General features: G+C 44.2%; 1 protein-coding gene across 8 annotated transcripts in view; it reads left to right on the top strand.

The window, feature by feature from the left end:
• The window catches only part of TNS3 (tensin 3), a 281,319-nt gene that overhangs the window by 67,063 nt on the left and 186,356 nt on the right, over nt 1–27,900 (top strand). Inside the window, exon 1 of one of the 8 annotated variants that reach the window (XM_055710384.1) lies at nt 15,964–16,106. The exons of 6 other annotated variants lie outside the window; for them this stretch is intronic. The gene's annotated coding sequence lies outside the window, so the exon portion shown is untranslated. Of the gene's footprint in view, nt 1–15,963; nt 16,107–27,900 lie in introns of those variants that run through there. One more of the 8 variants, XM_055710386.1, reaches the window with a different exon arrangement.

Below are 27,900 nucleotides of genomic sequence, written 5' to 3'. Positions count from 1 at the left end.
AGAAATAGCATGAACAGTAAAATCTGGCTGATGTTAAAGCCTTTTGTCACTCACTTGAGCTGTGACAATTGGTGCCCCATGTAAGGAAAACTGATTTGGACATTTGAAATTGCAACATCATCCTACCTGACCCTCAAAGCAGAATGGTGTGCACTCACCTGAGATCCCAGGCTGTGTCTCTGGCTGGGGGGCTGCACCACCCACCCTGGCGGTGGCCGATGCTCCTGGATGCAGCTGTTGAAGGGAGAGGCTGCAGTGCAGGTCTCCAGCCGCAGGATGTGCCTGGACCCCTCTCCTGGGGCAGGGACAGGCAGTGGACCTGCCTGCAGAAGCTGTGCAGGCAGAGGCCCTCCAGCAGTGGGTGGTGGAGCTGCAGGAGCCGGGGAAAAGGCTGTGTAGCATCAGGGACGCGAGAAGGAGTTCGGTAGCTGGTTCCAAGCACAGTTTATGGTGGACCCACAGTCTATGGCCCAAAAGTCAAAATCTCCCCCAAAGGCACACACAGAAGGGGCGGGGGGGGGGGCAATAATGCAGAAGAATGGAAGCTTGGGACAGCAAGGACCTGCAGGAGGAAGAGACTTCCCCCCCAGCGCTGGAGATGCCCTTGCAGAAACCGCTTCACTGCTCTGCAGACTGAAGAGGAGACACCATCACACCAGGAGAGACCCTGAGCAGGGCAGCCTGACCTGCTCCTGGTGTAACAACCAGCATAACTAAGACAATGGGCGATAGTAGTAGGTGACTCTCTTCTGAGAGGTAGAGGCACCCACTTGCTGACCAGATGCGCTCTCTAGAGCGGTGTGCTGCTTGCTGGGGGCTTGTATCGGGGACATCACCAAGAGACTGCCAAGCCTTGTACAGCCCACTGGCTGTTATCCACTGCTGTTGTTTCACACTGGCACCAGTGACACAGCCAGGAGCAGTCTGAGGAGTATCGAGAAGGATTACAGAGCCCTGGTAAGGGACTCTCTAGTGAAGGTATTTTTTTCATCAATCCTCCCGGTCAAAGGGAAGGATCTGTTGAGTCTGGTGAATCAACATATGGTTACAGGACTGGTGCCACAACCAAGGGTCCAGCTACTTAGACCATGGGACTTGCTTTGAGAAACCTGGTCTACTGGGGGCTGGTGGGGTCCATCTGTCAGAGAAGGGGAAGAGCATCTTCGGTCACAGGCTTGCCAAGCTAGTGCAGAGGGCCTTTAACTTAAGTTGCAGGGAAAGGGAACCTCAGGCTATCCCACTCCTACTAGTCTGATGCCAGTGCCAGCAAGAGATGCCCAGAGCCTGGAGAGGAATGGCAGGGCAGCAGGAGAGAACCTGAAGAGCAGCGCAAATCTAGTCACTCCAGCCAGTAAGTTGGCTTCATCAGGGGCCCACCTTAAATGCCTCTATGGAAATGCACCTAGCACGGGGAATAAATAAGAGAAGTTAGAGCTGTCCAGCAAGGTTATTGGCATCATGGAGATGTGGTGGGATGACTCCTATGACTGGAGTGTTGGGATGGAAGAATACAGGCAGGGGAGATGAGGAGGGGGCGTTGCCCTCTATGTCAGTTAACTAGCTGGATGCATGGATCTCTGCCTGGTGATGGATGAGAAGCTGGCTGAGAGCTGATGGGTCAGGATTAAAGTGAAGGCAGGGGCAGGTGACGTTGTAGTGGGGGTCTCCTACAGCCACCTGACCAGGAAGACCAAGTGGATGAGGCCCTCTATAGACAGGTAGATGTGCACAAGCCCTTGTCATCATGGGGAATTTCAACTATGCTGGTATCTGTTGGAAGGACAACGCAGCAGGGCATAGGCAATCCAGGAGGTTCCTGGAATCCATTGATGATGACTTCCTTCTCCAAGTGACAGAGAAGCCAAAGAGAAGAGATGCTGTGCTGGACCATGTTCTTACCAACAAGGAGGGGCTGGTGAGGAATGTGAAACTCCAGGTCAGCCTTGGCTGCAGTAATCATGAAATGGTGGAGTTCAAGATCCTTAGGGCAGTGAGGAGGGCGCACAGCAGGCTCACTGCCCTGGACTTCACAAGAGCAGGCTTCAGCTTCTTCTGGGATCTGCTTGGTAGAATACCATGAGATAAAGCCCATGGAGGGGAAGAGGGCCCCAAGAAAGCCTGTTAATATTCAAGCATCACCAGCTCCAAGTTCAGGAGCGATACATCCCAACAAAGAGGAAGTCAGGCAAAAATGCCAGGAGGCTGCATGGATGAACAAGTAGCTCCTGAACTCAAACACGAAAAAGAAGCCTACAGAGGGTGGAAGCAAGGACAGGAGCCTGGGAGAACAGAGAAATTGTCTGAGAAGCCAGGGATCAAGTGAGAAAAGCTAAAGCCCTGATAGAATCTGACCAGGGACATCAAAGGCAACAAGAAAAGCTTCTGTAGGTAGGTTGATAAAACGAAGACTAGGGAAGACATGGGCCCTCTCCAGAAGAAAATGTGAGAGCTCGTTACTTGGGATAGGGGAAAGCTGAGGTACTCAACAACTTCTTTGCTTTAGTGTTTACCAGCAAGTGCTCCAGCCACATGCCCATCATGTGGCAAAGGCAGGGACTGGGAGAATGAAGAACTGACACTGTTGGAGAAGATCAGGTTGAAGAACATCTAAGGAACCTGAAGGTGCACAAGTCCATGGGACCTTATGGCATCGTGGGTCCTGAGGAAACTCACGGATGAAGTTGCTAAGCCACTGTCCATCATGTTTGAGAAGTTGTGGCAGTCTGGTGAAATTCCCACTGACTGGAAAAGGGTAAACATAACCTCAGTTTTTAAAAAGGGAGGACCTCACCTTGGTGCCTGGCAACATCATGGAGCAGATCCTCATGGAAACTATGTTAAGGCATGTGGAAAATAAGGAGGTGATTGGTGACAGCCAGCATGACTTCACTAAGGAAAAATCATGCCTGACAAATTTGGTGGACTTCTATGACAGGGTTACAGCATTGGTGGAACTGACATCACCTGCCTGGATTTGTGCAAGCATTTGACACTGTCCTGCATGACAGCCTTGTCTCTAAATTGGAGAGATATGGATTGGATGGAGGGACTGCTCTCTGGATAAGGAATTGGCAGATGGTTGCAATGAGAGAGTTATGGTCGTTGGCTTGAAGTGGACACCAGTGTCGAGTGGTGTTCCTCAGGGGTTGGTATTGGGACCAGCACTGTTTATTGTCTTTGTTGGTGGCGTGGACACTGGGATTGAGTGCACCATCAGTAAGTATGCCAATACCACCAGGCTATGTGGTGCGGTTGGCTTACTGGAGGGAAGGGATGCCATCCGGAGGGACCTTGACAGCCTTGGCAGGTGGGGCTGTGTAAACCTCATGAAGTTCAGCAAGGCCAAGTGCAAGGTCCTGCACATGGGTCAGGGTGATCCCAAGCACAAACACAGGCTGGGTGGAGAATGGACTGAGAGCAGTGTTGAGGAGAAAGACTTGGGGGTAGTGGTGGATGAGAAGCTCAGCATCGCCCAGCAATGTGCGCTTGCAGCCCAGAAAGCCAACTGAATCCTGAGCTGCATCAAAGCAAGTGTGGCCAGCAGGTTGAGGGAGGGGATTCTCTCCCACTGCTCTGCTGTCATGAGACCCCCACCTGCAGCACTGTGTCCAGCTCTGGGGCCCCCAACGTAAGAAAAACATGGACCTGTTGGAGGGAGTACAGAGGAGGCCACAAGGATGCTCAGAGAGCTGGAGCACCTCTCCTATGGAGACGGGCTGAGAGAGCTGGGGTTGTTCAGTCTGGAGAAGAGAAGGCTGCAGGGAAACCATATAGCACCTTCCAGTACCTAAAGGGGCCAACAAGAAAGCTGGAGAGGGACTTTTTACAAGGGCACGTATCAATAGGACAAGGGGAAATGGCTTTATATTGAAAGAAGGGAGATTTAAATTAGACACTAGGAAGAATTTACTTCCCTGTGAGGGCGGCGAGGCGCTGGCACAGGCTGCCCAGAGCAGCTGTGGCTGCCCCATCCCTGGCAGGGCTCAAGGCCAGGCTGGATGGGGCTTTCAGCAACCTGGTCTAGTGGAAGGGAGAGGGTTGGAACTAGATGGTCTTTAAGGTCCCTTCCAACCCAAGCTGTTCTTGAGTCTATAAGCAGCAAAGTTAATTAAATCGGTTTTCCTGTGCTTAAGTATCTTGAGGTTAGTCTACTGAGTGCACCCTTCTGTGAGCAAGGATGTGCTTTCATGATGGTGTTCTTTTGGTGGAAGCATCAGTACAGTTTGCATCCTCCAGCAAACTGCTAGTTTTAGGAAACTTCAAGGAACTACCCAGGACTGAAGTTTCTGGGCTTAAAAACTAGAGAAGACACTAAAACAGAGTTCTGAAGCAAGGTGATTTTTGTACTCACAAGTAATAGTTATGAAATGAGGCTAAAAAGAAAAGAAAAAGACAGATGCATTGTGCAAGACCACTATGGCCTGTTTTCTTGCAGTTAAAGTGTTTAGGATCTTCTGCCTCTCACACTACAGCTTGCCGTGAACCTTCAGCTTGTCACAAGCATTAAACGAACTCGTGTTTTATAGTAAGCTGGAAGGCTTCTGGGAACAGATGAACAGCTCCAGCCATGGCCACGTCAGGAAAATATGGCAATCTTCACTGCATGAGGATGCTCTGTAATAGGCATGTTTAATAATAACAGGCAGTTCTGATGCCACTGAGAGGTGCTTTCTAAAAGGTATATATATAAATTCAACACATTTACATCCTCTTCCATGATAATTAAACCTTTATTACTGTTAAACATTTTTTTATAAAGGATATCCAGGTTACAGGCAAAAGTGCTATGTGAATCTTTATCTCATTATAAAACTGCAAGTAATTTTACTCTGATTTTAACAGTTCTAGCTGGTTATAAAAGATTCACCTGTTGAGGTAGGTGGCATTTGACCCATGTATCCCTCAGGGAGAAGAAAGCTGTGGCCTGGCAAGCTTGAGATAGAGACTGAAAACTCTCACATCAAAATACTCAGTATAGCCTCAGAAATCAGGATGATTTGGTTAAACATCTGAATGACCTTATTGGAAGAGAAGGGCCAGAGTCATTGTGGTAAATCTGTTTAAGGAGGTTCTTTTCTCAGGCATCAGCCATAATTATGTGCATTTCCACCATACTAAGCAAGTGAATGCTTTGACACGATACACTGTTGGTTGTGTCCTTTGTATAGCAGTCACTGGTATATTGCCAGTGGTGTCCCATGTAATCCCTGGAGACGCAGCCAGCCACTCAGGCTCACTGCGCATTCCAGATCATTCCAGATGTCAGCAGCTACATCCATGCTGCAAGGACATGCTTTTTTTTTATTACGGGTTGGTACTCCTTTCTTTATTTTGTTATTTATAGCTTCAGGTTTTCTTGGTGAGAAGGATATTCGTGTAAATAGAATAAGAAAAGTGATGGATGTTTTATCTGTGTGTGTAATTTTATATTCTTTTCCTTCCTCTCAGTCTTTATTCACAGCAATTTTGTTGTCCTGTAGCACAGTGAAGCCCTAAGCACTGTCTTTCCCTGGGGATTGAAATGAAAGGGAGCATGGTGTATGTGATCGTGAGCTGAGTGGAAGTAGGTTGTTTAAGGTATGCAGTAGTGTGTCTTACCATCCACAAGTCGCATACATTTAATCGATGCCTATGGAGCTGTGGAAGGTGTCACCAACTCTGGGACACCCTGACCCTGCTGGCAGTGTCATAGCTGTCTGCCCACAGCACTGTGGATGCTGAAGTCCAAAAAGAGGTGGCATAATTATTTCAGAACCAAAATGTCATCAAAATGTGTGCAAATTATTTAAACCATTGTAAAGACTGGAACTGAAGAAAGATATTTGTGTTCAGGGAAGTTTCTAATCCGTTAGTTTGTTACTTTTGCTAGATTCTTTCCTCTAAACAGTGACAAAAAGGTTTTGTAAGCTATTATTTATCTACAAAACACCCCAGACTAAACAGGAGTTAGCCTTATTGATAAAAATCACAATTGATATACATTAAATATGAATTTAAATAGATCTGAATTAAATATGAAATCTGATAATCTGGAGATAGTGCTAAAAATGGTATTAAGAGAAGAAAATTACAAACTTAGCAAAGGGGGTTGGTTAAAAATGACCATGCAGATGCATTTATGGAAATATAAGGGCCTGAGCTAAGTAAAATGGTAGATGTAAACCCAAAATAAATAGACAGAAACTAATGTAATTCTGCTTTATGTGCTACCCAGAGTTTATGTGCAAATACTCTGGCAGCAGAAAGGCACCCCAGGTTCTGAGGGTTACTGGCCTTGCAGGGCAGGAGGAAGCCAGGAGTGGATCCCAGTTAGGGTGAACTGTGCTGTTTGGCTAAAGGATGGGCACGTTCCTAAATGACAAAAAGCTGGTCACCACCAAAAGTAAAGCAGGTGCCATATACATCATCTCTAATAGCAGCTACGTATGTGGTGATTAAAGCTGAAGATAATAAAAAGGTTCCATAAAGAAAGGAGGCATAGTAAAATGCAGAAGAAACAAAGATCAGTATTGATCCCAAGAAGTATTTCTGGTGGAAAGGACAAAAAGTATAATAGGGAGTTCCACTAGAAATGAAAGAGTTGCTGTTGGGTGACCTTATGTCAAACCATAGCACTATTAAACCTTAATTAGTCAGTCCCTCCAAAGTAGTTTTTTACATGGTCCCCCAATTTCTGTATTGATATAAAGGATGTTCTGAAAAAGGGACCAAAATGCCTATCTCCAAAATTTTGGGCAGTATTTTAGTGCTAAAATGAGTATGTAGAGAAGTTCCTCTTATTCTCTGTATGGCGAAAGCAGTGGCTGGCAGGGTGGGACTTTACCAGACCTGGGCATGGTTAAGTATTACACTAGGAAAATTTGTCGAATGTAGTTGTAAAGTCAGTCTGCTTCACTGTATATCACATTCGGTGATAACTCACTGAAAAATGGCAAGATGCTTTGGATATAATAATAAAGACATGGATTTAATTCTACCTCAGATCACTGGTATTGTGATAAACTCTTACCCCCACTCCCCCCTTTTCATGCAGCTAGGCATTAGCTGTCAGCAAATGCTGTTAACTGATCAGTACTGTTCTGTGATCTATGCAAAATAAGCTGTAACCTTAACACAGCTCTAACTGAACATGTGTCTGGTTTGGGTCATTATTCAAAAACCAGACTGCTTATTTAGCATTTTTGGTGTTTCAGCTATTTCATCAAAATGCTGAAATTTCACAAAAACTGTCAAATGAGGTAGAATGGACTGAATCTGTGATGGTAGGGAGTTGAGTGGTCTCTGATGGTGGTCTCTCTATTCAGTAACCTCTGCTATTGGAAGTACCTGGGCAGAACGGTAGCAGGGTACTTCCACTTGCACTGCTGATTAAACCTGGCCCTGGGATCTAAACCAAGGGAAAGTAAGTAGCCTTTCTTTGGACAAGGGCCTTCCCTTTCTTTACTTGAGTTTAGTTTCAGATATATCATTACCAAATGTTGAACATGAGATCTCCACTCCTGTCCCTATAAATCACAGAGCAGTAGTTAGCCGAATTCCTCAGGGCACAAGAGTTAAGGTGGCATGGTGTGCACACTTGAGGTTTCTGTGGCCACATTTGCAAACAATAAATGTTGTGTTTTTATCTTGTTTCCCTCTGGGAACATTTTTTTTTGTGTAATCTGGTTAAATGGTACAAGGATTATAAGTATGTGTCTCTGTATGTGTATAAATACATACCCACAATTTATCCCCAGGCAAAAAGACGAATAAATTGTTAAAGGTCAATGGCTGCCTTGTTGCTGAGCCAGTAGTGAGAGGCTCTCTTCTGATGAGCCAAAGAACCATGCTTTCTTAGTTATGTTCACTCAGATAAGTTATCCAGATGTGATATCCAGTCCTCTTGAAGTTTAAGGTGCTGACTCTAACATACCTTAAGACATGTTTGCTGTTCATATTGTAACTTACTCCTAGGGTGCATCATGGTGGCCTGATAATTGGCTTCAGATGGTCTGTGAAGTTATGAACACAACACTGTGATCTCAAAACACAGCCTTTGGTGTGTTTCAGGTTGTTTGAGATTTGTACTCAAAATGGGGGATGTTTAAAATAGAACCTTAGAAGCCCACCAAGTTTCCTTTTCTAGACCCTCTCTCCTCCACTGAGCACATTAAGCACCGCTGCTGAGAGTGTTAGTAGGGGAAAAGCCTTGGAAAGAGCAGTCACAAAAATAAGAGTCGTGCAGTTAGGCTACCACTGTGCGTTTGTCTGTGAAAGAGAAATTCCTGTATTGCACAAGAAATTTGAGTGTGCGATAACATCCCTCATTTTAGGCTTAGTTCTGTCCTCTGTACTGAAGAGAGAAAAGCACTGTACCTCGATCATTGCACTGGTGCTGCTTGTGGAATAATGCAAGATCAAGAGGACTGGTGGTCTGTAAATTTGATATACATCAGCTATTCTGCATGAAATTTGCTGACATAGGGCACAAGTATATATGCTTTGCCCATAGCAGCTTTCTGCTGCTGGCAACATTTTGTTCTGCCTGTGGCTTTGAGAAAGTGGATGTGCTTAGTTGTACTGTTCATTTTATCATGACTCTTGCAATAGTTTGGTGTTTTTATAAAGTCCATTTTCTGGAGGTAAGTAAATAATACATTAATCTCAGTTTTCTTTATTATGAGGAAAGTTCCTGGTTCTGGATAAAAGCTGGAAAATGTGAACTTTCCAGGCTTACAAAATAGACAGCAAAGAAAAGGAATTGAAAAGAAGGTTATGAATAAAGCGGAAGTTAGTCTCAGAATTTTGTCTCACTCTATGTTGTGACATTGTAGAGTTGGCCTGGCGCACGCAGCCATGTCAGCTGGGGATGGAGCCCTGCTGACAAAGCCTTGGTGGTGATGGAGACCTCCTGGCGGAAGAGTCATTCTATGTGTGTGTGGCTCATGTTTGACAGGTTGTAGTGGCAGAAGAGGCCATGTGCAAACTAAGGGCACTGGGAAGCTGTGTCAGTCTAAGTAAGCTAAAAGTGTGGGGGAGCACCAGTTAGTGGTTCCCAAGCTCTGCCCAAGGAATTCAGGGCTTTCCCTGGTACCTGAATGGACCCTAGCAACAGCTTATGCCAGTGCTGGCTGCCGCTTGCTGTAAGCAGCATCTTTGTGCCTGCTTGTGTAAGAGTGCCATGACCTAACAGGTGGGCAGAAAGCAATTTTTCAGAAACTCCTACTGGGAATGCTGAATGGTAGGAAGGTGGGGTTTTGTCTTCATTGAGTACAATGAGACAATATGAGTACCAAAGATGATGTGAAATTGTCAAAACATTCTCCATCCCTACAACAGATTTCAATGAGAGAATTTTTTGTTTTCTATTTTAATTTTTTTCTTGGCTGGTACTGTGCAGTGATTCAGTATTGCACAAGTAGCTAATGTGATTCCCTGTGCTTTACAATTGCTGTTGTGCTAAAGCTTTTCCTCCTTCTCATTCAACTCTCATGGTTTTGGTTTGACTTGCGGAATTGAATGGAAGTCCTGGGAAGATGCAATAGGCTTATCTGTGTCTCTTGCTCACAGAGTAATGCTGTTCTTCTGTTCTGTTTTGTTATAGCTAATTGGAGATATTTTCCTAATTCATTGTGACTACAGTTGGGTTACAACTCTCCTGAAGTCATCAGACAGCATAAGTCCATGCCAGACTCTGCAATGATGTCTTGGGGAGGAAAGTACTGCTTTGATTTATAAACTGTGGAGTGTGGACGGGAAGCGATAGAGGAGTAAGAAACAGGGTTTGGTGCCTGGACCCTGGAGGCAGGCATTTGTCAACTCACAGGGAGATATTTTATGGAAAATTTGGTCTTTTTGCACCTCCCTTTCATAATGTGTGTTTACAGGTTAGGTTCAACTTCTTGGACCTCTTCTTTGAATCATGTCATTGTGAATTAGAAAGAAGACATCATATTCCCTGAGGAGAGTAACTACCAGCCCTATAATCTAAGTGAATGATAGACGAGCCATTCAATTCCTCAATGCTTTTGTACAGCTGACATTATAATGAAAGCTGAGGAAACTTCCTTCAGCTGGAGTTGTTATGTAGGGCTGTAAAAAGGAGCCAGGCGGTAGTGGAGTCACTGGACAAAGATTTAGGCTGCTTGGGGCACAGCCATTGGTGTTACGTATTACAGACACATCACATAGTATGCTCTAGAAGGGATAATTATAAGGAAACCCTTGGTTAAATAAATTTCCTGTTTACAGTATTGAAGGAGTGTGGGTTTATCTACCCTTATCTAAAGAATCTTATTTTCAGATTAATGCCTGAAAAGCCAATTCTCTGGCTCTGTATTCTAGAAAACAGGTGGCTAACCTGCAGTCCGTGAAGGGTCTAAATAGACATGTTAAACTTGTGGCTACTTACCTACAAGGTATTGTATGGCTTCACTGATAATTGGTAACTGATACAACTGGACCTTATCTGGGAGGTAGGATGCTATGCACAGGCTTTCTTGTTTGCTTTAAGGAAATCCACCCATCTCCACTAATAGTTATTTTATGTATAATAATTATTATAATTATATATACTTATACTATGTATATACATAGTAATGTTGCTCATAGGCACACAAGATGTACAGCAGATTCTGTCTCAGAGCTCTCAAAAGTAAAAGTCCTCTACATGTTGTTCTGAGTTGGGTCCTGTTTCACTGTGTGAAGAAGGGAGGTGGTAGAGGAGGAGGAGAATGTAATAATTTTGAAGCTCCCATGCCACCAAAAAAAAAAAAGAGGCAGTGCTTAGAATACACAAGAAGCTATGCACTGAGGTTTGATAAGGCGTGTTACGACATCATGCTCTTGGTTCTCTGTTTCTTGAACTTTGTGTAGCCAGTTGCAGCAATTTTTGTATGCTCTGCACTAAATTTCCAGTCACGTTGCACTGAGTCAAATACATGACATTTGATTCATTTTGCCTCCCATTACAAGAGTTTAAGAATTGTGCAACTGATCTCTATGTGTGGAACTTCTGTTCAAGTCATGTGAGAGGAACTGATTGAGTTCTGAGTAAAAAGCAGCAACTGTTTTACTTTTCATTTAGTTCTCTTTCCTACCAGTTTTCTCTGTATCAAGTAACACCTGACTTCACTCATTCAGTACTACCAGACTTGTGTTGAAAGCATCTTCTGGAGCTGGGTTTTCTTCTGGACTATAGTAGTGCTAGTATATGTTATACAAAGCATGAGTTATACAATGCATTAGAGGCTTTTCTGCAGTCTTCACAATTTCACTTTTTAATTTACCAGTTGCAGAGTTTCTCATTAAGTTTCTTCTTAATGCTTTTTTTGTTCTTTCCAGAAAAACAAAAAGGAGGAACAGTTCTAGGAAACAGGAGAATAGCAAAATGTTTATTGGATAATGTTAAGTACCAGGCATCTTTTGTTGTGTCACAGGGCATTAAGTATTGGATGAGAAGAATTACACAGTGTTAATTGTATCCGAATATAACTAAGCCTACCTTAAAACTGCATAGTACTAGCTTTCCTTTTTATGGTTATTTTCAGCATGCCTATATTATCCTGTAGTGGGCGATGTAGACATGCCTTTACTTCTGCCTTGCAAACTGATAATGCTGCAAAAATGCATTTATTAGGAAAATGTGGTAATTTAGTACAAGGAGAAAATGTTGTAAATATTGTGCAAGATTCTTGTTCATTCAGAGTACCAAATGAGAAGCAAATGAATGATAGATTTTTCTGCAGCCACACTGTAGGTATGGACTGAAGTTATTCATATGTTTTAGAGAGATTTGTATTTCTCTTTTGGGTTTGTACCAATTAAATGTTTTGGAAGGTTAATGTAGATTGATGTTTCATTGTGGCACCCATAACATGACCATGAGTGCGTTTGTGATCAGTCAGCAGATTTAAAGTGAGCTTTTAGACCATAGATGATACCATATTCGGTACCAGTAAGTTAATGATGGAAAATAGGTTGTGTGGGTTGATTCCTAGAACACAGGGTTAAATATGGGCAGCTGGTGTGGTAGCTTGAAAATATATGAAACTGTGGCTTAATGCCCAAGGCTGACATATGCAGGGGCAGTTCTGTAAACAGTATATGAATGAGATGATTATTACTTGTACAGCACTGCAGCTATAAGGATCTGGTTTATTGAAAAGGAAAGAAAAAAATAAAACCTAGTTGCCGGATAACTCTGCTCTTTCCTTGTTATGAATAAAAAAGTAAGCACTGTTAATTTGTGCCTTTTTTTTTTTTTTTTTCCTCCACTGACTGCCTATGGAAATAATTTTCAGATCTAAAGTTCAGGCTAAGTTTGAAATTGTTTCTCACTGTTTTTTGTTAGGATGAAGCTGTCATCTGAGTAAGATAGTTTCCTAGCAATCTTCTCCAAAACAGAGCAGTAGGTTCCGGGAATTGACTAACTTGCAGATGCATAGAAAAGTGCCCCTGGAAGAAAACTTGGTAAACTGCTTATGTGGGAAACTAATGCACATTTTGGCAGTACTCTGAGGTTCCGAGTGCTTTTGTTTTAGCATAATAATCCCTGAACCATTTTCTTTTCTCCTAAGGGAACTGATTGTTTTGCTTTACATCAGATTTAAGAGAATCAGGGCTGATCCATTGAATATTCTCTTATATTATCATCTGGAGTTTTTTGTAGTCCGTCCCCCCCCCTAAAGTACTGTACTTGTTTTACAACTTTTCCATTAAATACTCTAGCAGAAAGATAAAACTTTACTGCCTATCTTTGTTACCTTGGGAAGAGGCCTTAGCAAGGAAAGGTAAAATTGTATTGCAGCTAAGTAAGTGTTGCATGAAGAACGGTGAGCCCTGAGTGCAGAGCAGGATGTAGAGGTCAGTGTTGGTGCCAGAATAAAGAGCTGCTGGGGAGACATTTATGAAATGCTGTAAATTCTTTTGCTACTGTTTATGTTACATGGTTTTAAGTAGTTGTAAAGAAATTGTTATGTTGTGATCTCTGATGCTGAAGTCAGACTATGATTTGTATTAAGTGGCCTGCTTAGGTCTTAATAAAGACTTGACGTGCATCTGTATGCCTTATGAGTGGTTCTAAACATAGCGCATCATCACTGTATGTATTTCATGCACATGAAAGAATACCGTTTTGGTTTGGATTTGTGTTATTTACGCAGAATAGCAACAGGTAGATAGGACTAAAAACCATTTTTCTCTGCCCTGATTTCTGTGTAACTCTCCAAGTTGTTGGTTGCTGGTAAGTGTGGATGGTGAGTTTCAGCTCAGTGATGACTGCATCAGCAGTCCCTCTTTGTTCCAATTTAAAAGCTTTATTTGACTGATACATTACTCAAACTTAGGTGCTTCTGTAGAAACCAGTACAAACAAAGTACCATGCAAAATCAGGGGCAAGTGACCCCCAGCATGTAAAAGGTGTAAGTCACTACCATTACTCCTCTTATTCCATTCTTTGGAATTTTTAAAAGTGTTTGTGGTGTCATTAAAGTAGAAAGCAAGACTATTTTGATTAGCAGGTTGCCGTAGCAACTCCCTTCACACAGCAGATTCCTTGATTCAGTGAGTGCATAAGTGAGATGAAAGTTTAACTTGGTCATTGATTACCTCTAAGCAGGTTCAATTACATTTAACACTCTTTAAAACACAGACACATATTTTCTCTTTCCCTTCCTATTCTTCCTTATTCCCAGGAAGAGCGAGGAGGGGAGGCATTCAGGATATAGAGATGAGAATTAGGGAGGTAAACATATAAGAAGAGATTTTTGTCAATGCCATGTGTTATAAAATGTAAAGAACACGAGCTGACACTGGGGCAGTAACCGTACACACCAAACTTGCTGACACTGAGTCTTCACACTGTATTGCAGGTGGTATGCAAAAAATAAATACTTCTTTCCGTTGGGTAGTGTCATTTATGTGTAAAAATATGTGTATCTGCGAGCTGGTATCTGCATATATAAAAAGTATTGCCAAAGTGCAAGCGTTTCAAAATCGTGTCAGAGTGCTAAATCACATGACCAGTTTTAAAAAATACAGTAATTTCTGCCCTTCTTCCCCTGGGGTTCAAGTTTTCAAACTTTTGCTTGAAAGCTGGAAGCTGATTGTAATTTTTTTTTTTTTGTTTTGTGGGTGACATTTTCAGGTAATCATGTGATCCACGAGATGGGACTTTTAAGAAAAACACCAAATGTCATGAGGCTTTGAAGGTGGTGATTGTGTACCCCTGTGCACTGCTGATTAAGAGCTTGATCCTTTTCCCAGAGTCTCTTGGCTTGATTTAGGGACATGTTAGGTATTGTTTAAATGTGAGCTGTACAATGGGGTCATGAGGATGGCATTGATCCAGCAGGAAGAGAAACTGTCTCAGGGAACAGTGAGATGTACATGTCTAAAAGGTTTGTAACACATGTTCCTCTTCTCTGCCTGGCACAAAGGGAGAGAAGAGATTTAAGATGTGATGATGAATAAAGGATTTTGATTATGTCTGGGTTCTAAATATGCTGGGGTCTTCCTAGCAATACAATGTAGTCTTGTCCAAGTGAGACACTAAGCATGTCTGGGACCTAGTTTGTCTTTTGCTCACTCAGTGTTTGTTATGTTGCTGTCTCTTAGTAAGTCATGTCTCTATTTGAATGGCATCGCCTTCCATATGTATAGTCACCGGCCTGCCTGTTCCAGTAATAGCAAGAATTGCAAAGAGCAGACCTTAGGTTTGAGCTCTGAAGCCCAGCTCTGGGTTCTCCAGAGATCTCTGTTTCTTGAGGGTCCTTTCTCCTCTGTGCAAAGGATTCACAAATATTAACCACTGTATTGCCTAAGGCAGGGGGAAATGCCTAGTGCTAGAATGGGCTGGCTGTAAATCTTGCCTTTAAGAGTAATAAGAGTAAGGTATCTATTCCTGCTTAGGATTCACTTCCATAGGCTTGTTTCCTCGATCAGGCTACAAAGAGGTCACGTCAGTGGACACCCCATTTACATGGGGCCTCTGTCAGAAGAGGGATGCTCAAATCCTTTCCTTTGTCTCTAGCAATATGCATCCACCTCTCAGGCGAGGCCCCAGCTATCAGCTGATAGTGTGATCTGGGTTAGGAATCTCAATCCTATTAATTAAATGCTGCTTTGCTTCAGTGAATATGTTTGGGTTTTGGTTTTGTTTTTTCTTTTTTTTTTTTAATGCAAGGGATAAGCCTCAGGTTTAATCTAAGTTTCAGGCTAACTTTGGGGATGAAATTCTTCATCACAGGACAGACACGAACTCTTACTTCTTGCAGCTGGGATGAGACCCCTGCTTCCCAAAGCAAAAAGGACAGGGCGGCCGTGGTTCCCTCCTGCCCTGCTCCTTGGCTGGCTTCTGTATCACGCGAGTGACCCCGTTCTGTGAGTGGCAGCAGCGGTGAGCCCGCAGGGAGAGGCCGGTGCCTGCTTTGTGGCTCCAGCAGCGCTCCCGGTGCCCGGTTCGCGGATCCCACATGTTCCCGGTGCCCGGTTCGTGGATCCCTCAGCGCTCCCGGTGCGGGGCTGCCCTTTCCTGAGCTACCCCAAGGGAGGCACCTCCCGGCGTGCCGGCAGCAGGAATGCCAGCGCGGTCGGGAACGGCACTTGCACGAACACGCGTGCACGGGGGATCCGCGGGCTCGGGGGATCGCCCCGCCACCGGGGGTGCGGCGCGGAGGGCCCGGGCCCGGGGCAGGCCCCGTCGCCCGGCAGCATGGCCGGCCGGCCCGCCGAGGAGAAGGGCTGCTGAGGCTCCGCGCCGCCGGGCACGGGCTGGGCGAAGCCTTGCGGGGCGGCGGAGCTCTCCTCGGGCCAGGGACCCCCGCCCGCCCGCCGAGTGGGGCCGGGCCTGCCCCGCGGCGCGACAGGTAGCGGGCCCGGCATGGCGGCCGCAGGGAGAGCCCGGCGCTGCCCCGCGCACCACCCCCCCTCCCCCCCGAGCCCCCGGGCCGGCGGCGCTGCGCTCGCCTCTTCCCCGCCTCCTCGCAGCCTCCGCCGCGGCGCGGGAGGTTTCTCCCCGGCGGGAGGGACTGTAGGAAATAAAGCCAAGTGTGCGCGGCGCTGGGGGAGGGCGATCGCTGCCGCCGCTCCCCGCCAAGCCGCCCTGCCCGCCGAGCCGGGGCAGCGAGGTAAGCCCGGCGGCACGGGGCTTTGTTCCCGGCGGGGCGGAGGAGGGAGACCAGCCGCGGGCGGGCCGCCGTGCCACGGGGGCTGAGGGGCCGCGCTCCGGGCCGCGGCAGGGCGGGGAGGGGCGCTGTGCGCGGCGGCGGGCCCGAGCCGCCCCCCGGGGCCTGGCCTGCCGGGGGCCGGCCGCGGTGGCCGGGGGGGGCCAGGATGGCGGCGGGCCGGGAGGGCGCTGCCGTACTGCTGCGGCCGGGCAGGGGCTCTGCGCCCCGCCGCTCCCGCCGCGCAAGGCGCAGGGCCGGCGCGGGCTGAGGCGGCGTTGTCGGGAGCACGCGCCGCTGTCCCGGTGCCCGCCGGGGGCTACAGCCGGTGCGGGCCGGGCCCGGGCCGCGGGGTCTCGCTGCTAGGCGGGGGGCAGGTGGTAACTGCTGCGCTCTCTGGGACCTGACGCTTCCCCCGCCCCCCCGATCCTTATTTTTACCTTTCTCCTCACTTTCTGACCCTCCCGCTCTTTTCTGATCCTCCCTCCCCCCCTTTTCTGGACGACACCCCCCCCCCCCCCTCCTTTTACCCAATTCCCCCTTTTTTTTTTTACCCCCTTCCGCTCCTTTTTTTATTCTCCTTTTTTTTTTTTTGCCTCCTTCTTTTCCCCTCGTCTTTCCCCCCTCCCCTTTTTCCCTCCCTTTTTTCCCTCCCCTTCCCCCCCCCCCCCCTTTTTTTTTCTGCCCTCGCCTCTCCTTTTTTGGGGGGTTTCAAGAGTGCTGTTTACATGTTAAATACTATATTTTTTTTGTGTTGGGAAGCACCTGGTGGTAGTCATTACATTTGTAATAGCAGTGTTTACATTTTACTAGGTATGGAACAAAACAGTGGCGAGAGCCACAAGGGCTGTAGCTGTAGAAAGGAAGCTTTGGGTCTATGTTTTGAGATATTTGATAGGAAACTTCCGAACACTGCTCAACACCATGGCTGATCACAGGTGTCTTAAGCTGGCTAATTTTTAAAAGAAACTGCTACAGCTAGTTAGTCAGGTTTATTGTCTAGAAGGCCAAGTGGGGCTTTTGCTAAAACTAATGAAGTTCTTGATGACTTTGAAGCTGTGAAATGGAACCTCTGAAGTATTGGAAGCAGCGGGGTTCTTATCCTATATAGTCAAAAGGGGTTTTTTTTGGTTTGTTCTAAATAAGTTGATACTTTGACTGTTTATTGGGAAGCTTAATTAGTTGTTTAATTTGTTGGAAGTACAGGTGCTCATGAATCAGTGCTGCATTTCCCAGAGTTTTCCATGAGTTAAATGAAAACAATCCCATTTCATTTTAGCATAGATGTGTGTGTGCCACAGGGAACGATTATTTAGAGAAGGCAGCGGGCCTAGAGTGGTTTAATCAAGTGTTCCTTGCAATCTCTGATTTAATCCAAATTACCCTTTTGCAGTTCACACTTTGTTTTACTGAGCAGCTGTGGTATTTTGGGATATCGTTACCATTGGCATTACCTTCTTTGGTCTGCTCTTGTTTCCTGGTCATGCAGAAAATATTTATAGCTGGAACATAGGAAAAAAAAATAATAATCCCTATTGTGGGCTCTTTCTCTGGCTGTGCTGCTTGCAGTGGCATGTGAGTCCATCCCTCAGGTTTATCTCTCTCTTGACTGTCAGCTCTGTGGCTGGCAGAAGATGTGGCACCACTGAGATGGTGGTGGAGTGGTGCAGAAGTTTGGCAGACTACAGCAATTTCTTTTGTGTCTGACAAAACCGATGGAGAGTTTCTTCATCTCTCTTGTGTCCAACTTTCCTTCTCTGGAAATGACTACAACGACAGAGAACGAGGTGGTATTTTGGAGAGATCAGTGAGGGTTATTTGAGTAAAGCATTATTAGTGTAATTACCTGTGTGTCTGCTAAACATACTCTTTTAACAAAAACAGAGGTGGTAACCGAAACAGCAAGCAGTGCTAAAATTGCAGAACAGGTGTAATGAAGGAAAACCAAATGTGGTCAAACATTTACAATACAGGGAAATTAATGCAGAAGTCGCTAAGCATACTACAAGAATCATGATGGTTGGTTAGGCATTTAATTTTAGGGCTTAGAATCCTGTTTTATTCATAGTGAGAATTTCTAGTTGTGTTTTTCTGGCTGCCAGTTAAGAATCAAATTGTTAACTCATTTGCATGCTGGAACAATCTCTCCATCCTTACTGAGTACCTGTTGAGAATGTACAGTTCCTGATGTAGTAATGAGTGCTGAATGTGTCTTATCCATCAGCTTCATAAATCTTGTCAAAAGTGTACAGCTTTATTTATTTGGGTGGAGAAAAACCAGAGGTATTGACACAGCTTGTACATTAGCATTGGTCATTGTGTGAAAAATGCTATGTATGACTCTAGGTAACGGCTTTGCCACACTTTTGCCCTTTAAGTGCAAGCTAAAATATTGCACGGGTAGTCTGATTACTAATTCGGACCGCTGAGTCATTGAGTAAAGTTGGGAAGATCACAGTAGTGGAAGTGTTTATCCAGTCGTTAAGTAAGGTACTAGTTTACCTCACCTTGACAGTTTAAGAATGGAAATGTATTGCTGGAGTGAAATAACACAGTGGAGCAATTCCTGTTGTTTACTGCTCAGAAATGTCAGGCTTTTTCATCCCTACGGTGGATTGGTGGGCTCAGACTGACCAGCAGCACAGAAGTGAAGCCTAGAAAAGAGCCACCTTTGCAGGTCAAGTTAACTTGAGCTCCTCTGCCTGCCATACAGGGGGCTTGAATGCAGGGCTGAAGGTAACCAGAAGGTGCCAAATCAGAACCAGAGTCTCTGTATCAACTGCACACCTGAGCTGCTGCTGAAGAACCTTCTCATGCAAAATCCCTCTTGAGGGAGATGCCAGTCATGGAGGAGGATGTGTGTGATAGGAGAGATGGGGGGCAATTAGTGGTTCAGCCTTGTTTTTGGTTGGTGTGGGGTATTTTTTGGGGGAGGCTTCGGGTTATTTTGGGTTGTGGTTTGGTTTAGTTTTTGGGTTTGGTGTCTTCCCTCCCCCCACCCCCCTTCTCCAGGCCTTAGTATCTTTGTGGCTGGAAGGGGAGCGAGCCAGGTACAGCCTCTCTGAAAGTCACTTTGGTCCATGCTTGTTTCTTACACAGTGGTCTGTAACAGGGATTTGCATGTAAGTATTTGCAGGTGTTCAGCAGCAAATTATTTTCATGAGGGGTAGAGGATAAGGTAGGGGGAAGCAAGCATCCTGGAAATGTCAAAGCTATTAAGGTTTTGCCAGGCCAATGTCTCCAAAGTACAGCCTGCCATTTGATGATGAATGAAAACTGAGTTTCAGAAAACCAGCCTGGAAGCTGGTGTTTCACACCTGGGGAGAGAGCAGGCTGCTGCCCTGCTTCTTGGTGCACCCCTGGCCCTCTGACAGGAACCTACTTCGTTGTACTTGTTTTGGCTTTTAAAATTAATCCTTTAGCCCTGTGCTTGGAATGGCAGAATTAACATAATAAGCTACAGCTGATAAACGAGGGAGGGGGTTTTCTTACATTTAAACTATCTTTATGGCAGTGTGGGAGAGTCTGTGACGATAACGGTAACGTACGTTGTGCGTGTAAGCGCCCCCTCTCCCTTTCCCACCCCCCACTGGATTTGGTAGTCTCCTGTATTCATATATTTCACAGTATAACTGTGCTTTTAAAGTTGCTAATTTTTTTTTGTATAATTTAAGAATATAACTGGACTTGTACACTCAGGACTTATTAAAGTTCAGGAGGGGGGTATAGCTGTGCTGTGCTTGATATATTAAGGCAGAATTTCCATAGCCTGCAGGGTCTGTTGTAGTGATCTGCCAGTGATAGGAAATTAACACTGCCTTGCCTCACAGGGACTAAATGTTCATCTGTTTTGTTTTGGTTTTTTTTTTCTTTTCTTTTCTCCACTCCCCCCCCCCCCCCCCCCCCCCCCCTTGCCCACGCTACTATCTAATTACCCTGCGGGTACAGACCTGTGTGATAACAGAATTGAGATAATGAATTGCTTGAGGCATAAAGTGACAGATTGATTTGCAGTAATCTAGTGGACAGGTGTGTTGGTGCAGCCTGCTTCCAGTACATGCCACTGGGAAAGATCTGAGGAAATTCAGCAGCCTTGGAGACAGAGGAAGGGAAGATGCTGTTATGTCTTTGTAGTTCCTTAAGCTACATAGACACTCTCTTAGCTTTGGGGATGGCAGAAAGAGGATGTTAATCCATTTAGGAATGTACTTAATTGTGATTTTGGGGAATGAGAAAGAGAATGGTTGTGTTTGGAGAGCAGTCTATTAGGTTTACATGTTCTGGAGGCACTTCCAGAGCTTAGCTTTTTTGCTTAATCTTAAGGCTGATGTTGATTTACTGAAAGACAAAGGTGGTGGGGATATCTTTTAAGTCTTAACCACAGAAACGAATAAAAAAATGTGGAGTTGAGGTCATTTTCCCCTGCTTCCCACTGCTGTGTGCTTGTGGACAGAGTGAAAAAGTGAGTGATGATGACCTTAACCTGCAGACATATGTTTTTACTTCCAATTAAAATGCTGTATTTTTTTTTTCCTTGAAGGAGATAATTTTATTTGGGTAAACTGTAGAATCTTGCAGTGGAAGTGCATTTGTATTTCTTCCTGGTGTTGAAAAAAAATCAGTAGACCATATGTAAAACTTTCAGCATACCATCCTGCCCTCTTGTCCCTTGCCTACCATTTCTCATATTTTGGAGACATCAAAACCAATATGCTTTGTAAGCATATTCCCGCTGGTCAATAAAAGTGTATTTACAGCTGTTGTCTTAGTTGAAGTAAAATGGGTTGACTTCCATAGGTCTTTCTATACTAGCCACTTTTCTGCGCCAGTACTACCAAAACTTACTTGAGAGGGTAAGGTGAAAAAAGAACCCACTAGTGTGTATTGTGATGAGGGCTATTTACATTTGCATAATATTGTCTTGTTGGCTATGAGGGTCTCTGCAAAAATACTTTCTCTAGCAGTGTTTCTTTGCACCAGTAAAACAATAAAGCACGTTGCACCTTCTGTCTTTCAGCATGAAAATACCTCAGACAAGAACTTCAGTTTTTGCAAGTCTTTTTGATTGCTAACTTAGGACACTTTTATGTCCTAATCACCCGTATTCATCCCAATTAATGTATTTTGAGGCTTTCCCCTCCCTGCCCCTCAGGTTTCTGTATCTCCGTTTTAGTAATTCAGCAGGTGGGTGCAGCTGAAAGTCGCCCAGGGGACACTTCCATCTGGCTTGCCACTTTTTCTCTGGAGGGGATGAGAAGGGCCAGACAGCTGTGTGCTACGTTCTGCACCTCCTTACAGCCTGCTGGTCAGTGTCAGGTTGCTGCTGTTGCTTCTTGTCCTTGCGGAGTGGCTGCCTCCTCTTCTTCCTGTCCTCTGGCCGCTGCAGTGTTGGTAGCTCAGTCCTCTGTGCTGGCTCGCGGTAAGTTCTCCTGATTCAGGACAGTGGCTGGGTTTGTAGTGGCCAGCAGAGATGACTTGTTGCTATTGGGCAGAAAAGTTGGTAGTTGGAGGAACTGAGGGCATCCCACTGGGAAGGAGGGAGGGGGGAAAGATTGGCTTTGGGATCTGAGACTAGACCATCGTAGTAAATAATCCAGTATTCACAGAGTCAGGAACAAGTCAGATGCTGTAGCACCGTTTGGGGGGCCCTCACCTGCAGTATGGAAACAAAGGAGAGCAGGGTCTTGAAGCTGAGCCTTCCACATCACAGGGGTGGGTCCTGGCTCAGAGGTCCTGTGGTCTTCCCTCTCCGTATGCTGTGTGTGCAGGCTCCCTGCTTCCGTGCTATAATGTGGAGTGGAACTGCTGTACTGGGAGAGACTTGAGAGGTGCCATAGCCAGCTGTGGCTCCAGTGTTCCTGGCTCTTGGATACCAACCACAAGCTAATGGATTATTCCATTAGAGGTTTCTTTTGGAGGTGGAGTGGCTTGTAATGCCTAGCTCTAGCAGGGCCAGGCTCTGTGCCATGTCGTGGATGTCCTTGTTTTCTGCCCTTCCTGGGGCTAGTGAAGAGGAAGATGTGATCTGTGTTCCACAGCCTTCTATGAGTTCTCCCCAAATTGTAAAGGATTTAGTCATGAAAACACAACTTGCATGCATCCAAGCTTTCATTTTGTCCGGCTTTAAGGATTAATAGGTGATAGCGGTTTGTTACAGGATGCAGCAGCTTGTTACAGGATGCTTTCCTAGCAATTGGTGTCCTGGAAATTCTAACTACGAGAGCAAAGAACATCTTTGTGGGTATTGTGTTCTTGTACATCTGGGACCATGTGATTTCCTGAACATATGTGTTAGGTTTTGTTTACCTGGTGTATCTGAGCCTTTCTGTAGTGTTTGCAATCCAAATGTAATTTCTTACGAATTGTTGACATTGTACTTCTGCCAGGTTATGGTAATTTACCTTTTTTAATTATATGTGTGAAGAAACTTTAGCTGCCTGGATTTCGGTAACAGCCTGTTCCCTTTGGTTTTGATGAAGGAGTTGTTATCTGATTTTTAGTTCATAAACACACAGCCTGTTGCTGTGGTCAAGAAGTGAGAGCCTGGAACCTGGCTAGGTCTATGGTTAAATTCATTGCTGCTGATTTTAGTATGTAATCACTTTAATTTGTGTTTGAAAAACTTGTGAAAACACTTCCTTATGAACACAAGATATCTCACTAATTAAAAATAAGCCTTTCCTGAGGTGTGCTATGTTTTTTGCAGTCATTCACTTATTATTGCAGTTACCAGCAACTCTCAGCCTTCACAATTATTTTCAGCTGAGATGGACTTGATTTGGAAGATGAGAATTCAAGCACAATTTATGACTTATTACTGCCGCTTCTGGGAAGCCTGGCATTTCCAGTGATGGTTTCAATAGATTAGGGTGTTTAAGATCAAAATCAGGGGGAGGATGTAGATTTTTAGTAGTAGACTGGATTTTAAGTAATAAATTTTTAGATTAGTAGGTTTCAGTCAAAACACTGAGACTGTTATTAGTCTTGTTAAAATTCCTCTCTGCTTTCTCCTGGTTCAAATACTGGATTTTCTTGAGCATTTTGTGTGTTTATAAGCATCTAAGAAACTGCTTTTGTATCTTAGCTGCTCTTGCTCTTTGATTATGGTTTGTTGAAAGCAAAATTGTATTTTTCAAATATCAGTAATACACCTGCTTTAGAAGTGCATCTTCAATCTGTAAGTAAAATGTGACAAGTAAATACTGGCAAGGCTCTTCCACTTTATAAGTTATGACTCTGGAAAGAAGTGACTGGCAATGATTTTATAGTCGTTTTCAAAAAGACTTCCATGTTTTCTGCTTTTTGTAACCTTGCAAGTGTTCCGGTTCAGCAGATAATGCAGCAGCGGCCTTGCTGTAGCCTGACTCCAGCTGTTCGGCGTTATCTGGAGAGCTTTTTATTTTCAGTATTTTTATGGATGCCAATATTCCTTTACTTGTCTTATTTCTTTCTGTTTTATATACCGTGGTTACTTGGAAGTATTTTGGAGCTATCCTGCCACTTCTTTGTCTGTCTGCTGTACAAAAGCATACTTGGGGTTGGACTAGATGGTCTCCAGAGGTCCCTTCCAGCCCTGACCATTCTGTGATTCTGTGTGTAGGCTTTAATCTTATGTTAAGAATTGTTTGTCTATATTAAATCATGTATGTGTTTCATGATGCTTGATGATAGGGCAGGGGAAGAAATAGGTTTAATTCTTGCTGGAAACAGCCTTCTTCCATAGAGTTCTTGCTGTTTGAGGCTCTAAAATTTTTGTGGTTTCAATCTAGTATTTTGCTTTTACTTCTGTGCTGCTTCGTGGGCTATGCTTCATTTGTGATTTTTTTAATTTATTTTTTTTTCTTGGTAAGTGCTGGACTTCTCTCCAAGTTGTGAAAGCACAGTGAGTTTATCGTTGGAACTGAAGTTTTGGGATTTGTAGTTCTTGCTAAAGATACTAATCTCTAGGGGAATTACGCCAGAAGCCAGCTAGAACTCCATCCCCCAGGAAGCACAAGGGCAGAATGCCAAAATATTTTGGCTTTTGTTCTGAGTATTCTTTTGTCAAATACCTGCTCACTGCTGTGTGAAGAGAAAATGGTAATTTTTAGAAATGCAGTTTTGAGTTTTTGTTTCTATGTAACTGAAATACTTTGACTGTTTCCTGTGTGTCTGTGTGTCGTTACTCTTAAGTTTTATTTTGAAATGCCGATGCTTGTTCTGTCCTGAAGAGGTAATAGCCATTCTTTTTGTACTTTAGGGGTATAAAGCGTGTCAGCAAGCTGACCTTTCCTGAAAAGGCACTAGGTTGTAAGGCACCCCAGCTTTGATTATGGCCTGCAGGAGACGGTGTGCTGCTCCAAGAAAGAAAATTTGGGAACTAATTGGAGAAAGAGTGGCTGTGTTCAATTGTGACATCTCAACTCTGCAAGTACAGAACAGTACTTCTGGGGAAAACCAGGACTGGAACTTGATTCATAGTCTAGTTTAAGATAACAGTATCAGCATAGTCAGTGTTCATGTGGTTAAAGAAATGTGTTGCCAGAAGGAACTGATAAATAATCAGAAGCATCTCTGAGAACTGTTTTTTAATGGCTTGTGCTCATTTGAGGAGGGGAAGGCACCTTGTCATCCCTAGTTTAACAATTAGTACTTTATATGAACACCCAGTTGAGCTGGCTAGTGCCTTATCTGTGTGCTTTTAAGTGAAAATGTGTTCTCTGCAGGTGTGAGATTTTTATGAAAACATAATTATTCTGCTTGATAGAAAACATGGTTATGCTGAGCTGATACGAAACAAGTAATGGCTTTTCTGCCTTTTAACAGATTTTTTTGATTGGGTTTTATTTTGTATTTAAAGAATGTGGTAACTAATTCTTGGAGCACAGGACTGAAATTCAAGCAAAGCAGACTTTACATATTTGTTCCCCATGTCACTGACTCATGCTGATATTGTCATCAGTAAGGTAGCTTGAAATGTAAAATGATATGCAGTGAGACAGTTTGATGCTGAGCCTCACTGGGATCCATTGTTTGCCATTGAGGAGGCGATAATTGTTCCCACCTCTTGCAAAACAACCTCAGGTTCTCAGGTGCCCCCTGCACAGCAATGCCTGTTGTTGCTCCAGTGCGGGTGCTGTTGCAGTGGACTGCGTGGGGAGCTGGGCAGTGCAGCTGGCAGGGGTGGGCAAGCTCTTCACAGGCAGCAAGCCCTCGTACTGCCTTTAAAGCTTGGGGTTTAGGAAGAAATGAGAGCTTTGGAGGGCCTTGTAGCTCTTGAGAATCAGACCCTTGCCAGTGAGAAAATAATTTTCTCTTTCTCTGTGGTCCTTCTGAGCTTTGAGTCGTATTCCTTTGCTTTCAGCTTTTATTCAGAGTATCGTGCATGTCTTTCCTTTCCTGGGCATCCTAGAACAATTTCTTTTGCCTTTGAGTCTTTCAAGGAAATGAATGCTTCTACAGGTTTGCTTGTAGAGGGAACATTGCCTGTATTAACGTTTTTGGGTGGTTCGGTTCTCTTGCTTAGGCTTACCCATGCAGGTGCTGTTACAGTTATCTGTAGTTGTTCCCTAATGATTAAGTGCTCTGAAGACCTGTAGAGCTGAAAGGGAAAAACACTTCAAAAATAGAGTAGGAGTGTTCAAGCACCGCAGAATTTCTCACTTTGTTGTACTTGAAGTGGTGAGGGAAATGAAGCATGTGTGTAGAGCAAGTCAAGGTTTTCCTATGAGTCATTAACTATCTTTTGACAGCTCTCAGAAGAGTAGTGAGCTTGCCTCGTTTATTTCTTAATGACACCAGATTGGGCAGCACTTTTTATATGTTTACCATGGCCATGAAATCTGCTGTATGTGCTAATAGATTTGGGAATTTCAGCTAACTCTGACTTTATTTCAGAACTGAAGTTCTCCCGCATGTCTTAAAAGAAAAGTGTACATGAAGGTTGAGCACAACTTAAGTGCGATATGACTGATATAATGAAGTATTTCAGATGTAGGTGAATCCATTAGTTAATGAAGAAATCGAATGATTGGGAAAAGCATGAATTCAACTGATGTTCTTATGTTACAAGAATACAAGCTGAGGATTTTGCAGATTTAGGCATGTTGCCTAGAGGCACAGAGTTTCCTAGAGTATCGTAATGATTGCTGAGCCACGTTCAACAAAAAAAACTGTATTCAAGAGAGAGGTGGTCAGTGGGAAAGCAGAAGAAAAATTAAAATAATCCTGCTGAAAGGCAGTATGAAAAGGCCTAGAGAAGACAGGAGAGAGCATTTCTGGGTTGGTATTTTCAACCTGCATATGTTTGAATGTAGAGTTCCTGTAAAATGCAGCGGTTGATCACTTTGGGGCCACAGAGTCTACTACATGTGACATGCCTTTGTGTTGTTGATGGAGATTAAGAATTGGAAGACTTGAGTTATGTGCCATTTAACCCAGACTGTTCTGTACTTCAGGAGTAAAAAGAGTGTTTCTTGGTTGTGTTTTGGCTCTTCTGGTTGTCTCTCGCTAGAAATCAAGCTTTAGTTTTTAGGGTGATGTATGTGCAATGAATAAAAGGGGAGAGGGGCAATGACAGATGAACTTCACACATACAGACTTAAGCAGGATACTCTGAAGAATAACACATTATTTGGCTGTACAGTCTATACTTCACCTCTTGGTATAGATGCCTTTTGTATTTCTCTTCATTATTTGTAGTTGAATAATTTTTTTTTAAGGTGTGCTTTATTCTATTAGTTACCCATGTTGTCACAACAAGATTACTGACTAATGATGAGTAGTTATATACAAATTTGTTACCTAACCAAATGACTTTCTAAAGGGGAAAGAGAAAGATAATAGCTCACCAAAAAAACTCCCAAGACCCCAAAACACCAAATGAACAAAACCCCTAGACCTTTTCTTCTATTAATTCTGGTGTTCATATACACAACAGTGCTTCCAAATATGTGCCATAGTTTTAGAAACCAGTCCTCTGAGTACCTCCTTTATTGCTATCTTTCTTTTATAAGTGTAGCGAAACTGGATTACTGCTGACATTTCAAGTATGTTCATGCACAACTATATTTGCCTTCCTTTCCTTATGTTGTATTATACGTTACTGTGGCATCTGGACAGTTTATGTTCCTTCTCAAAGTTACTTAGCCGTGTGCCATCCCAGCCTTATAAAAACTGGTATCTCCCTTTTAGAGATGGTGCTTAGCTGCATGGAAAACTGAAGCCATTTGCCCACGTTTCCCCAGAGCTCTGTGGGTGAGACAGGGAGCTTTTGTCATCACCAAGATCCAAATGGCGGGATGGTAGCTGGAATGGTTTGTGTCTTAGCTCCATTTTATCTAATTTTGTGTATAGCCTCTGCACAAAGGTGTCAGTGGCAAACTTGTGAGCAGTAATGAAATGAGAGGACTTCAAAGCGCAAGGATGGATTTAGCAGGTGGGATTTGGAAGTAAAGCCCCTGTTCCCAGTCCATCACTTCCTATTAACGCTGCCTGGTACAACTTGTGGTGTTTCATGAGTTGTTGCAGCAACTGATGGTGCTTGTTGGTGAGCCACATCATTCTGTATGTGGTAACGTGGGTGATAGCAGGATAGATTTGCTTGTGAACTCCCAGCAGCATTGCCTCCTTACTCTGGCCAGTGTTCAGATGTGGTGAGAACTGGCTCTATTAATGTTACTGCTGTAGCTTTTACCAGCCCCATCAGCTGCTAGGTTTCCTGTTTCTAACACTTTTTGCAAAAAATGGGAATTTTGCTGCTTCTGTAGGAACAAAACTG

The sequence above is a fragment of the Falco cherrug genome, chromosome 4 (assembly GCF_023634085.1).
Source record: "Falco cherrug isolate bFalChe1 chromosome 4, bFalChe1.pri, whole genome shotgun sequence".
NCBI lineage: Eukaryota > Metazoa > Chordata > Aves > Falconiformes > Falconidae > Falco > Falco cherrug.
Note: the sequence above shows the minus strand (reverse complement) of the source record. Positions and strands in the feature narration are given on the sequence as shown.